Source organism: Vulpes vulpes, chromosome 12 (assembly GCF_048418805.1).
Source record: "Vulpes vulpes isolate BD-2025 chromosome 12, VulVul3, whole genome shotgun sequence".
Taxonomy (NCBI): Eukaryota; Metazoa; Chordata; class Mammalia; order Carnivora; family Canidae; genus Vulpes; species Vulpes vulpes.
The window spans coordinates 76097430-76106552 of record NC_132791.1 but is presented as its reverse complement, the minus strand read 5'-3'; the positions used below and the strand labels follow the sequence as shown (position 1 = coordinate 76106552).

Sequence of the window (9123 nt, the reverse complement as noted above, 5' to 3'; positions counted from 1 at the left end):
GGTTTCTTTTGTTTATTTTCCCTTTTTACAACAGTATTCAAATAAGGATTGTTTTCTTGATGCCACTTAAACTCTACCTACCTACAGAAAACATAAACAAGTGCTGGGTGAATTGATTATAGAGGTTACACCTGCTGGGTTGCCTTTCCTGAATGAATGCAAGAATGTATTGATCACACTAGTAAGCTTGATCCTTTTTATGGATATGGAGAAGGCTTTTTATCTTGAGCCTGGGTAGCTCAGTTGGCAGAGCATCAGACTTTTAATCTGAGGGCCCAGGGTTCAAGTCCCTGTCCAGGCAGCATGGTCTTTACCTTCCCTAGATCTGGGAGTCCTCAGCTTCCTTCAAAGAAGGAAGTTTGTGTTTGAGTCTGTCTTTTACCTGTTTAGAGTGAGAGAATGCCAAAAAGTCAGTTACCATCAACCTTAACCAGTAGCTAGGATTTACTACTCTATTCCAAGCAGAAGATGACTTTAGCACTTATTTTTTTTAAAGATTTTTATTCATTTATTCATGAGAGACAGAGAAAGAGGCATAAGCAGAGGGAGAAGCAGCAGGCTTCCTGAGGGGAGCCTGATGCAGGACTCGATCCCAGGACCCAGGGATCATGATTTGAGCCAAAGGCAGATGCTCAATCACTGAGCCACCCAGGCACCCCAACTTTAGCACTTTTTCTTTTTTTTAGCACTTTTTAATAGAGATTTACCCAGGAATACAGTACAAAAGACTTATAGTCCATGGTGTATAGGAAAGCTATCCTTCTAGACTAGGGTGTTTTAGAAAAGGAACTAGAAACCAGATTTATTGAGTGAAGTGTTCACTGTATCAAAACCCAGGCCCTTTAGATTTGCAATCCTTTGCAACTGAGCTACCTGGCAGATGGGGAGAGCTCTCTGCCAAGCCCCAGCGATGTCATTAGTATGGAGTTACTTGACATATACTGCAGTTTGGTCTTAGGTGAAATACTCATCCTACCCAGAAACACAGGGACACTTTGTCATTCATTTCCACAATTTTGGCCAACTGTGAGTTGATGTGTGCAGTTGATTGCTCAGTGGATTGTATCTTTCTCTAGAAATACACATTTCCCTTCCCTCTCTGCCTAAGGATTGTACCTTCCATTCCATTTGAAGATGGTTCACCTAGAAAAATCCCAAGGAACCTAAAACAAAAACCTCCTAGAACTAATACATATGTTCAGCAAAGTCTCAGAATACAAGATCAAAATACAAAAAGCAATTTTATTTCTATACACTAGCAATAAACATGTAGGCTTCAGAAATAAAATAAAGTATCATTTACATAGCTTAAAAAATAACTTAGATGCCAATCTACCAGAACATGTACATGCTGGAAAATACAAAACTACAAAATGCTGATGAAAGAAATCCAAGACCTAAATAAATAGAGCGATATTCTGTGTTCACTGATTAGAAGCCTAAGAGATGTCGAGTCTTCTCAAAATTAGATACAGGTTTAACATGATTATTTTTTTTTTTAATTTATGATAGTCATACACACACACAGAGAGAGAGAGAGGCAGAGACACAGGCAGAGGGAGAAGCAGGCTCCACGCACCGGGGCCCGACGTGGGATTCGATTCCAGGTCTCCAGGATTGCGCCCTGGACCAAAGGCAGGCGCCAAACCGCTGCGCCACCCAGGGATCCCCGGTTTAACATAATTCTTATCAAAATCCAGGTGAGTTTTTTTTTTTTTTTAGATACAAACATGACTACTTTAAAATTTCTATGGAGAGTCAAATGAGCTAGAATAACTAAAACAATTTTGAGAAAAAGAGAAACAAAGTGGAAGAAATCACTCTTATTATTTCAAGACTTATTTTACAGCCACACTAGTAAAGATTGTGCATTACTGGCAGAGGGATAAGCATATAAGTCAAAGAAACAGTATAGAGAAACCATAAATCATCACATACAAATACAGCCAAGTTATATTTAACAGAAGTACAAAAGGAATTTAGTGAAGGGAGGAAAGTCTTAGTCTTTTAAAAAAAATGGTGGTGGAGAAATTTGATATCCATAGGCAAAAAAAGCATGACCTCAACCTAAACTTACACTTTATTAAAAATTAACTGGAAATGATAGATTTACTGTAAAACATTAAACTATAAAAGTTTTAATTTTTTTTAATTTTTATTTATTTATGATAGTCACACACAGAGAGAGAGAGAGGTAGAGACACAGGCAGAGGGAGAAGCAGACCCCATACACCGGGAGCCTGATGTGGGACTCGATAGGGCCCTGGGCCAAAGGCAGGCGCTAAACCGCTGCGCCACCCAGGGATCCCACTATAAAAGTTTAAGAAAAAAATAAAATTGGAGGACTTCAGGCTTGGAGAGGCTTAGACATGACACCAAAAACACAAACATAAAAGACAAATTTGACTAATTGAATTTCATCAAAACTAAAAGCTGTTGCTCTGCAAAGTACTCTCTTAAGAGGATAAAAAGGTCAGTTACAGATGGGAGAAAATGTTTGCAAACCACATATCTGGCAAAGACTCATATCTAGAATATACAAAGAACTCTCAAACACAACACTGAAACAACAATGAATTACAAAATCGGCAGAAGACATGAGAAGACATTTCACCAAAGAGGATATACAAATGGCACATGAAAAGATGTTCAATATCACTAGTCATTTAGGAAGTATGAATTAAGATCATGGTGAAGTATCACTGCACGTCTTTTAGAAGAGTTAAAATAACAAATTTTATTTGTTTGACATTGCCTATGGCTGGCAAGGATGCAGAGAAACTGCATCTGTCACGCATGGCTGATGGCATTTGGGAAGTGGTGAAGCCACTTGGGAAAGCAGTTTGGCAGTTTCTTAAAGAAGTGACACATGACACTTACTATACAATCCAGCAATTCCACTCTCAGGCATTTATCCTAGGAATAATGAAAACTTAGGTCTACACAAAAACCATACATTATTTTTCAGAGAAGCTTTATTTGTAATAGCCTAAACCTAGAAATAACAAATGGGTTTCTCAGCAGGTGATTGGTTAAACCAATGGTGGTACACATCTATTCCATGGAATACAACTCAACAGTTTAAAAAAAAAAAAAAAAGAACGAACTACCAATGTATGCAACAATTTAGATGGATCTCAAGGGCATTGTGCTAAATGAAAAAAGCCAATCTTCAAAGGTCGCATACTTTTTCTTATCTCTCGTATATATCATCCTCAAAATGACATTGGAGGGATGAGAAACAGATTGGTGGTTACAGGAGTTAAGAATGATGGGGAGTGGTGGGTGGAGAGAAAGCAGGAGAGAGATCTTTGTGGGTAATGCAATAGCTTTATAACTTGGTTGCAGTAGTGGTTACACACACAAAAAAATTACACATACAACAAAATGACAGGGAACAATTGAACTATACACATACATAGCAATGGAAGGTAACAATTACTCATCCTAGGGAAAATGGAAGGGGAACTTAATATACAAATATCTTCGAGGTATTCACAGAGAAAGGAGGGCATCTATCTAAAGCCTTTGGATTCATTGGTCCTGCCATATGACCAAAGGCCAGGGCAGGAGTAATTCTATAGAGAGAGGAGGTAAGAATTCTCCAAGAAGAGAATCCAGTATGTTGGGTGCGAGAATTCTTCAGCAGGTGAAGGGGAAAAGAAACCACCTCACATGTGTAGGATAGATGTGGAAAAAGCTGAATCAGAGAGGATTTCTTTTCTTTTCTTTTCTTTTTTAATATTCATGAGAGACACACAGAGAGATGCAGAGATATAGGCATAGACTGAGGGAGAAGCAGGCTCCATCTGTGACCCTGATGCAGGACTCCATCCCAGAATCCAGGAATCATGACCTGAGCATAAAATCAATATTTTTTTTAAAAAAAAGATCAAGACTGGTATTTTAATAAATGAAATAGAATCTAATGGGAATAGAAAATATCAGAAGAAACCCCAAGTGGTAAAGTATTGTTTGGTGATGTTCGGTTTTTCTCTCTCTCTCTAGATAGAGACAGATTCAGTTAGATATATTCTCTATATAGATACAGATTTGTTTGCATACTGCATGGAATTGTGATTTTAAATGTATTTCTGACTCCAAGTTGCCGTCAGAAAAGTATGAAAGAAAACTGCTTTTTTTTTTTTTTTTTAGAAAACTGCTTTTTGGGAGAATGCTTTTGAAGATGGCAGCATCTCCTTGGAACAAAAAAGATCTAGGAGGGTAAAAGCCTGAAAGGAGTAATTAAAGTTCACCTTACTTGGATCCAGAGTTTCCCTGGAGGCTTAAGAGTGATGCAGGACCGGTTGGTTCTTCTCACGGAGTCGAAGAATGGATCTTGGACAGTGAATAAAGCCATAGAAGTTTATTAAGCAGGTACAGAGAAAGCTCTCAGGAGTAAAAGGGGTCCCAACAAGGCTGCCACTGAAGGCTTTTTTGGGTTAGCCTTTTATTGAGAACCTAACCAAGGAGCCCATGGCCTTGAGATTTCTTTGTACTGTCTTGAGTGATTGACATATGGCTGCTTTGGGGTCTGGTGAGTTTCTGTGATTATGTGCTAATCATCAAAGGAAGATACTCCCTAGCATTTCGGAGCTAGGGAGCCTGGTGGTTGTTTTTGTTTTTGTTTTTGTTTTTCTGTCTTTGCTGCTTTATCTCTGTTTCCTTGGGATGCCTGACTCTGGGGCCTCTCAGTGTCCTTGGGATTTATGGGAGCCCAGAGATTGATGGGAGCCTGGCTCTGAGCCTTTCCCGTATCTTTCCCTTGCCTAGGTCCATCTGTTTCTACTTCAAGAGGAACAAGTTGCCCGTGGTCTGGTTCCGGTCTCTGGGCTCCCTCCTTTTTCACCTCAAGTCTGGGAAAACAAATCTGAATTCAAGGCCATCCTTGTCCTGGTCTTGGCCCGAGGAAATCTTCGCTAAACAGAAGCTCCATCCCACCTGGACTGCCTTAAGAAGGCCCAAATTTAAAGGCCGTTTGAAATGAGAGCCTCCTTGGAAGCAAGGGAAATCCGAAATCGGCCCAGAGGGGACTAGCAGTGTTTCTTCGTCTGTTTCCGCCAGGGGACGCTGGTCCTGAGCTGCAGCAGCTGGGTGGGCAAGGGGTGCGCGCCCCAGCTCTGCCCGGGGAAGGCTGCCTGTGCCCGGGCTCCGCCCTTGGAAGGGGCGCCCCCCCCGCCCTCCCCCCGTCCCCGGCGCCCCGCCCCCGCCGCCTGAGCTGTGCAGTGCGTGTGCGCGCCCCGGCTCTGCCCGGGAGGGCTTTGCGCGCTGCTGGGAATCCGAGACAGGCTGTCGCTGTGCCGGCCGCTGCGCTCACCACTCCCCAGAGGGAAGACGTTGCAGAGGCTGCTCCTTCAGTTTAATTGCGGACGCTGAAATGGAGTAACATGGCCTAGCCTTGTGAATGAGTGAATTCATTATTGCACATCATGCAAAATTTGACATTTGTAAAGATGAGAAGTGTACAGCTGTCCAGACGGGCCCTGGGACCTAACACAGAGGCAGCGACGCACGAGGTCTAGTGTTCCGAGAAGTCCTAACAAGTTCTGCTCTCTGATAAAAGCCACAGGAAATGGAAGCTTATGTCTTTATTAGTTTAACATTTTTAAATTTCTGTGTGTGTGCCTGTCACAACGGTTCCAAACGAGATCCAACTGAAATTGTGGCCACCATATCATCATTTGAGCAATAAATTGGGTTTATTCCTTCTATTCGGGAGCATCGTCCTTGTGAAAATCTGTGCCCTTGCAAGCAAATAAAAATAACCATATATATATATATATATATATATATATATATATATATATATATATATATATATATTTATCCAAATGGTGGTCCATGAGACTTTTAAGGAGGAAACATGGGAGGTGGTCAACACGATTCTTCTCTGATTGATGGTAGTAGCAGGGTGGGCTCCACGACTTCCAGATTCCGCCGGAGTTTTGCTTGGCGCGCTGTTCCTCGGCTCTCTGAGCAAAGAGCAGCTCCAGAAGAATAAACAAAATTAAGGGCAAAAAGAATAGTTTCCCGAGCTTGGACATTGTTTGGCAGGTTGGAAAAGTGCAGCCCCGGAAGAGATGGCCCTCGGCCACCTGGTGGTGAAAGAGCGGATCTCTGACACATGGAAGAAAGGAGGGTGGCAAAAGCTATCAGAAAGGAAAACATTCAGAAAAAAAAAAAAGAATTTTCTCAACACAGAAAAGGTGATTGATCTTCATCATTAACAGAATAGATAGGAAAACTGGGACAGCAAGCAGAGTGGTGCAGTGGAAGCGTGCTGGGCCGGTAACCCAGAGGTCGGTGGATCAAAAACCATCCTCTATTACAGAGCTTATACTTGCTTCTCATTGCTGAATTTTACTCATTAGGCTATAAGCCCCAAAGCCACTGTCTAGATCTTTCGTAACGCCCTCTAATTTGGGCCCAACCATCTTTGAAATCATGCTGTCTCCCAGTGGGCAATTCTCAAACTCATTCACCTGTTTGAAGTTCCCAGAATTGTAAAATGTCTTCCATCCAATAAAAAGAGTGTCCGATAAAAGAGCAATTGGAAATATTCTTTCAGTTGACATGGGAGCCTACTTCTCCCTTTGCCTGTGTCTCTGCCTCTCTTTCTCTGTGTCTGTCATGAATAAGTAAATAAAATCTTGAAAACAAAACAAAACCCAAACCAGTCTGGATATTATATGAAGATATCTTTAAGATGAGATTAATATTGAAATCAGTAATTTTGAGCAAATCAGAATGCCCTATACAATGTGGTAGGTGTCATCAAAACAATAAATAAATTCTGCCCCAGACTGGCTTTGGACCAGGATTGTAATATCAGCTCTTCCCTGGGTCTTTAGCTCAGTGGCCTGCCCTGCAGGATTGGGACTTGCCGATCCCCACAACGGGGTGAGTCAATTTCTTAAAATCTCTCTCTCTGTCTCTCTTTCTCTCTCCACACCCCATTTGTTCTGACTTATCCTCCAAAGACAAGCTTATGATGAAGCAGGTAAAGTAACAAAACAATATGAAAATAGGGTGTGTACGACAGCACAATGTTTGCATTATGATGGTCTGAAACACTTAGGAGAAGTATCAAAAAACAAAAACAAATTAAGCAAAGAGGCAAAGAGTAAAGATATAGGATTTAAAAAGAATACCTGAATTTCTAGACACACACACACATATATATATACATTTATATATGTATACATAAATATACATCTGTATACATATATACATATACTTGTATATATAGTAAAATATTTTAAAATAATATAAATTACATATACATATATAGTAAAAATATATTTTTAAATAATATAAATATATAAAAATTAAAGAATAATTAAAAGCATTATTAAAATAAAACTGGAAATCTTGCTTAACACACAAGGATTAAAAAGTAATATAAAACATTTAATATGAGGATGAACACAAAGAGGGAAAGGAAGGAATTGAGGAGGAGGAGTAAGGATGAAGAAAGAGAAAATGAAATGTGTAAATCAGTGAAGGAAAAGTGTAAAATAAGAAAGACACTGTAGGGACGCCTGAGTGGCTCAGTGGTTGAGCATCAGCCTTCAGCTCCAGCAGTGATCCCCGGGGCCTGGGATGGAGTCCCACAATGGGCTCTCTGCAGGGAGCCTGCTTCTCCCTCTGCCTCTCTCTGTGTCTTTCATGAATAAATAAATAAAATCTTAAGAAAGAAAGAAAGAAAGAAAGAAAGAAAGAAAGAAAGAAAGAAAGAAAGAAAGAAAGAAAGAAAATCTCTGTAGTAATGGGAGAGATGTTCAAAGATGATACAGCTTGACCAAAAAGGAGAATGCTAGAATTTGAAGAATTATGCGTAAAAAAAAATTTTTAAGGCTATTAGAAGGAAGAAGAATAGAAGTTGCACACAGCTACTTGTGAAATTAGGGAAAAGCTAAAGCACTTAGGGGATGTTAGAGATCTAGTTACAGGGAAAAGGGAAAGAACTCTGCACACAAATTGTTGTAAAAAGCATAAAGAAAATATGTAAAATATCTGGTAAGTATGTAAAATGCCTTAAATAAGAAATAAATGGGTACAGAATAAAGACTAGAAGAGAAAAATGTGAGGATAAAGTACATTAATTTGGGAAAGGAGCAAATCAATGAGGGTTGTGTTGCCTAACCCATCGGCAGCGCCAGTGCAGGATGAAAGCACAAGGCCTCTCATGAAAAAGTATTAAGAATTTCAAGATGACTGCAGCAAAAGCAGTAAGCCAAACACGAGTCCCTTCTAAACTCAGGAAGCTGGAAGCTGGCTGTAAGTAAGAATAAGAAAAGCTTTCAAGAATCTTTTAACCACCATCAAATTTTGAGAGCAGAAGGCTCTGAAATACTCACCAAAGGAGGTTCCCGCTACACATAAATGCAGGCAGGTACTCCCCTGCGAGGTGTGGGGAGCCCCAGACCACATGCCCCACTTATAGAGAAGACTGGGCTCCGTTGTGACTTGTCATCCTCAGCAAACGTGCTTCTTCAGAGAGCAGATTGCTCAGATGTTTCCAGAAGAGCCATGAATTGCTTTCCAGATGCTGCATCCTCCTAGCAAATTTAATATAAGCATTAATTAAAATCGCAAACTTAACACCTGGGCACACATGCCCTTTTTTCACCAGCAGTGGTGCAGGTGCATGGAGTACTGGATCCCCCTGAGCTGCAGGCAGGGCTACAAGACAAAGTTAGGGGAGATTAGGCAGTTAAGAACTTCACTCAGCTGACAGATTTCCACACACAACTTTGAGCTTACGTGGGCCTTACTGCAGCTTCCCAGGGAATTTTTTCCCCTCCATACACTGCCAAGAAAGCAAAACATTTAGAGTGGGTTTATATTTCTGAGTTTTTTTTTTAAAAAGCAATCTGAAATGCTGTAAGTTTTTTCTTTCAATGAGATAACCTCCAAATTTTATTAGAATCTCCAGTACCTATATTAGTTGGTATGCAAAAGATGACTTAAGATTTAAAATTTTTTGCAACATTTTAATTGTTTTCAACAACATAAGATTTAATATGATACAGTATATTTCACTGTGAAAATCTGAATGCATAAAACCATACACTATTCAAAAATGCAATAACAAGAAGTAAAACAGGGACGCCTTGGTGG

At 40.2% G+C, this 9123-nt stretch overlaps 1 non-coding gene across 1 annotated transcript; it reads left to right on the top strand.

Annotated features, from left to right (window-relative positions):
- The first annotated feature begins 228 nt into the window (after positions 1–228).
- Positions 229–301, top strand: TRNAK-UUU (transfer RNA lysine (anticodon UUU)). The gene has a single exon. It is a non-coding gene; the product is annotated as a tRNA-Lys (tRNA).
- Positions 302–9123: the final 8822 nt, after the last annotated feature.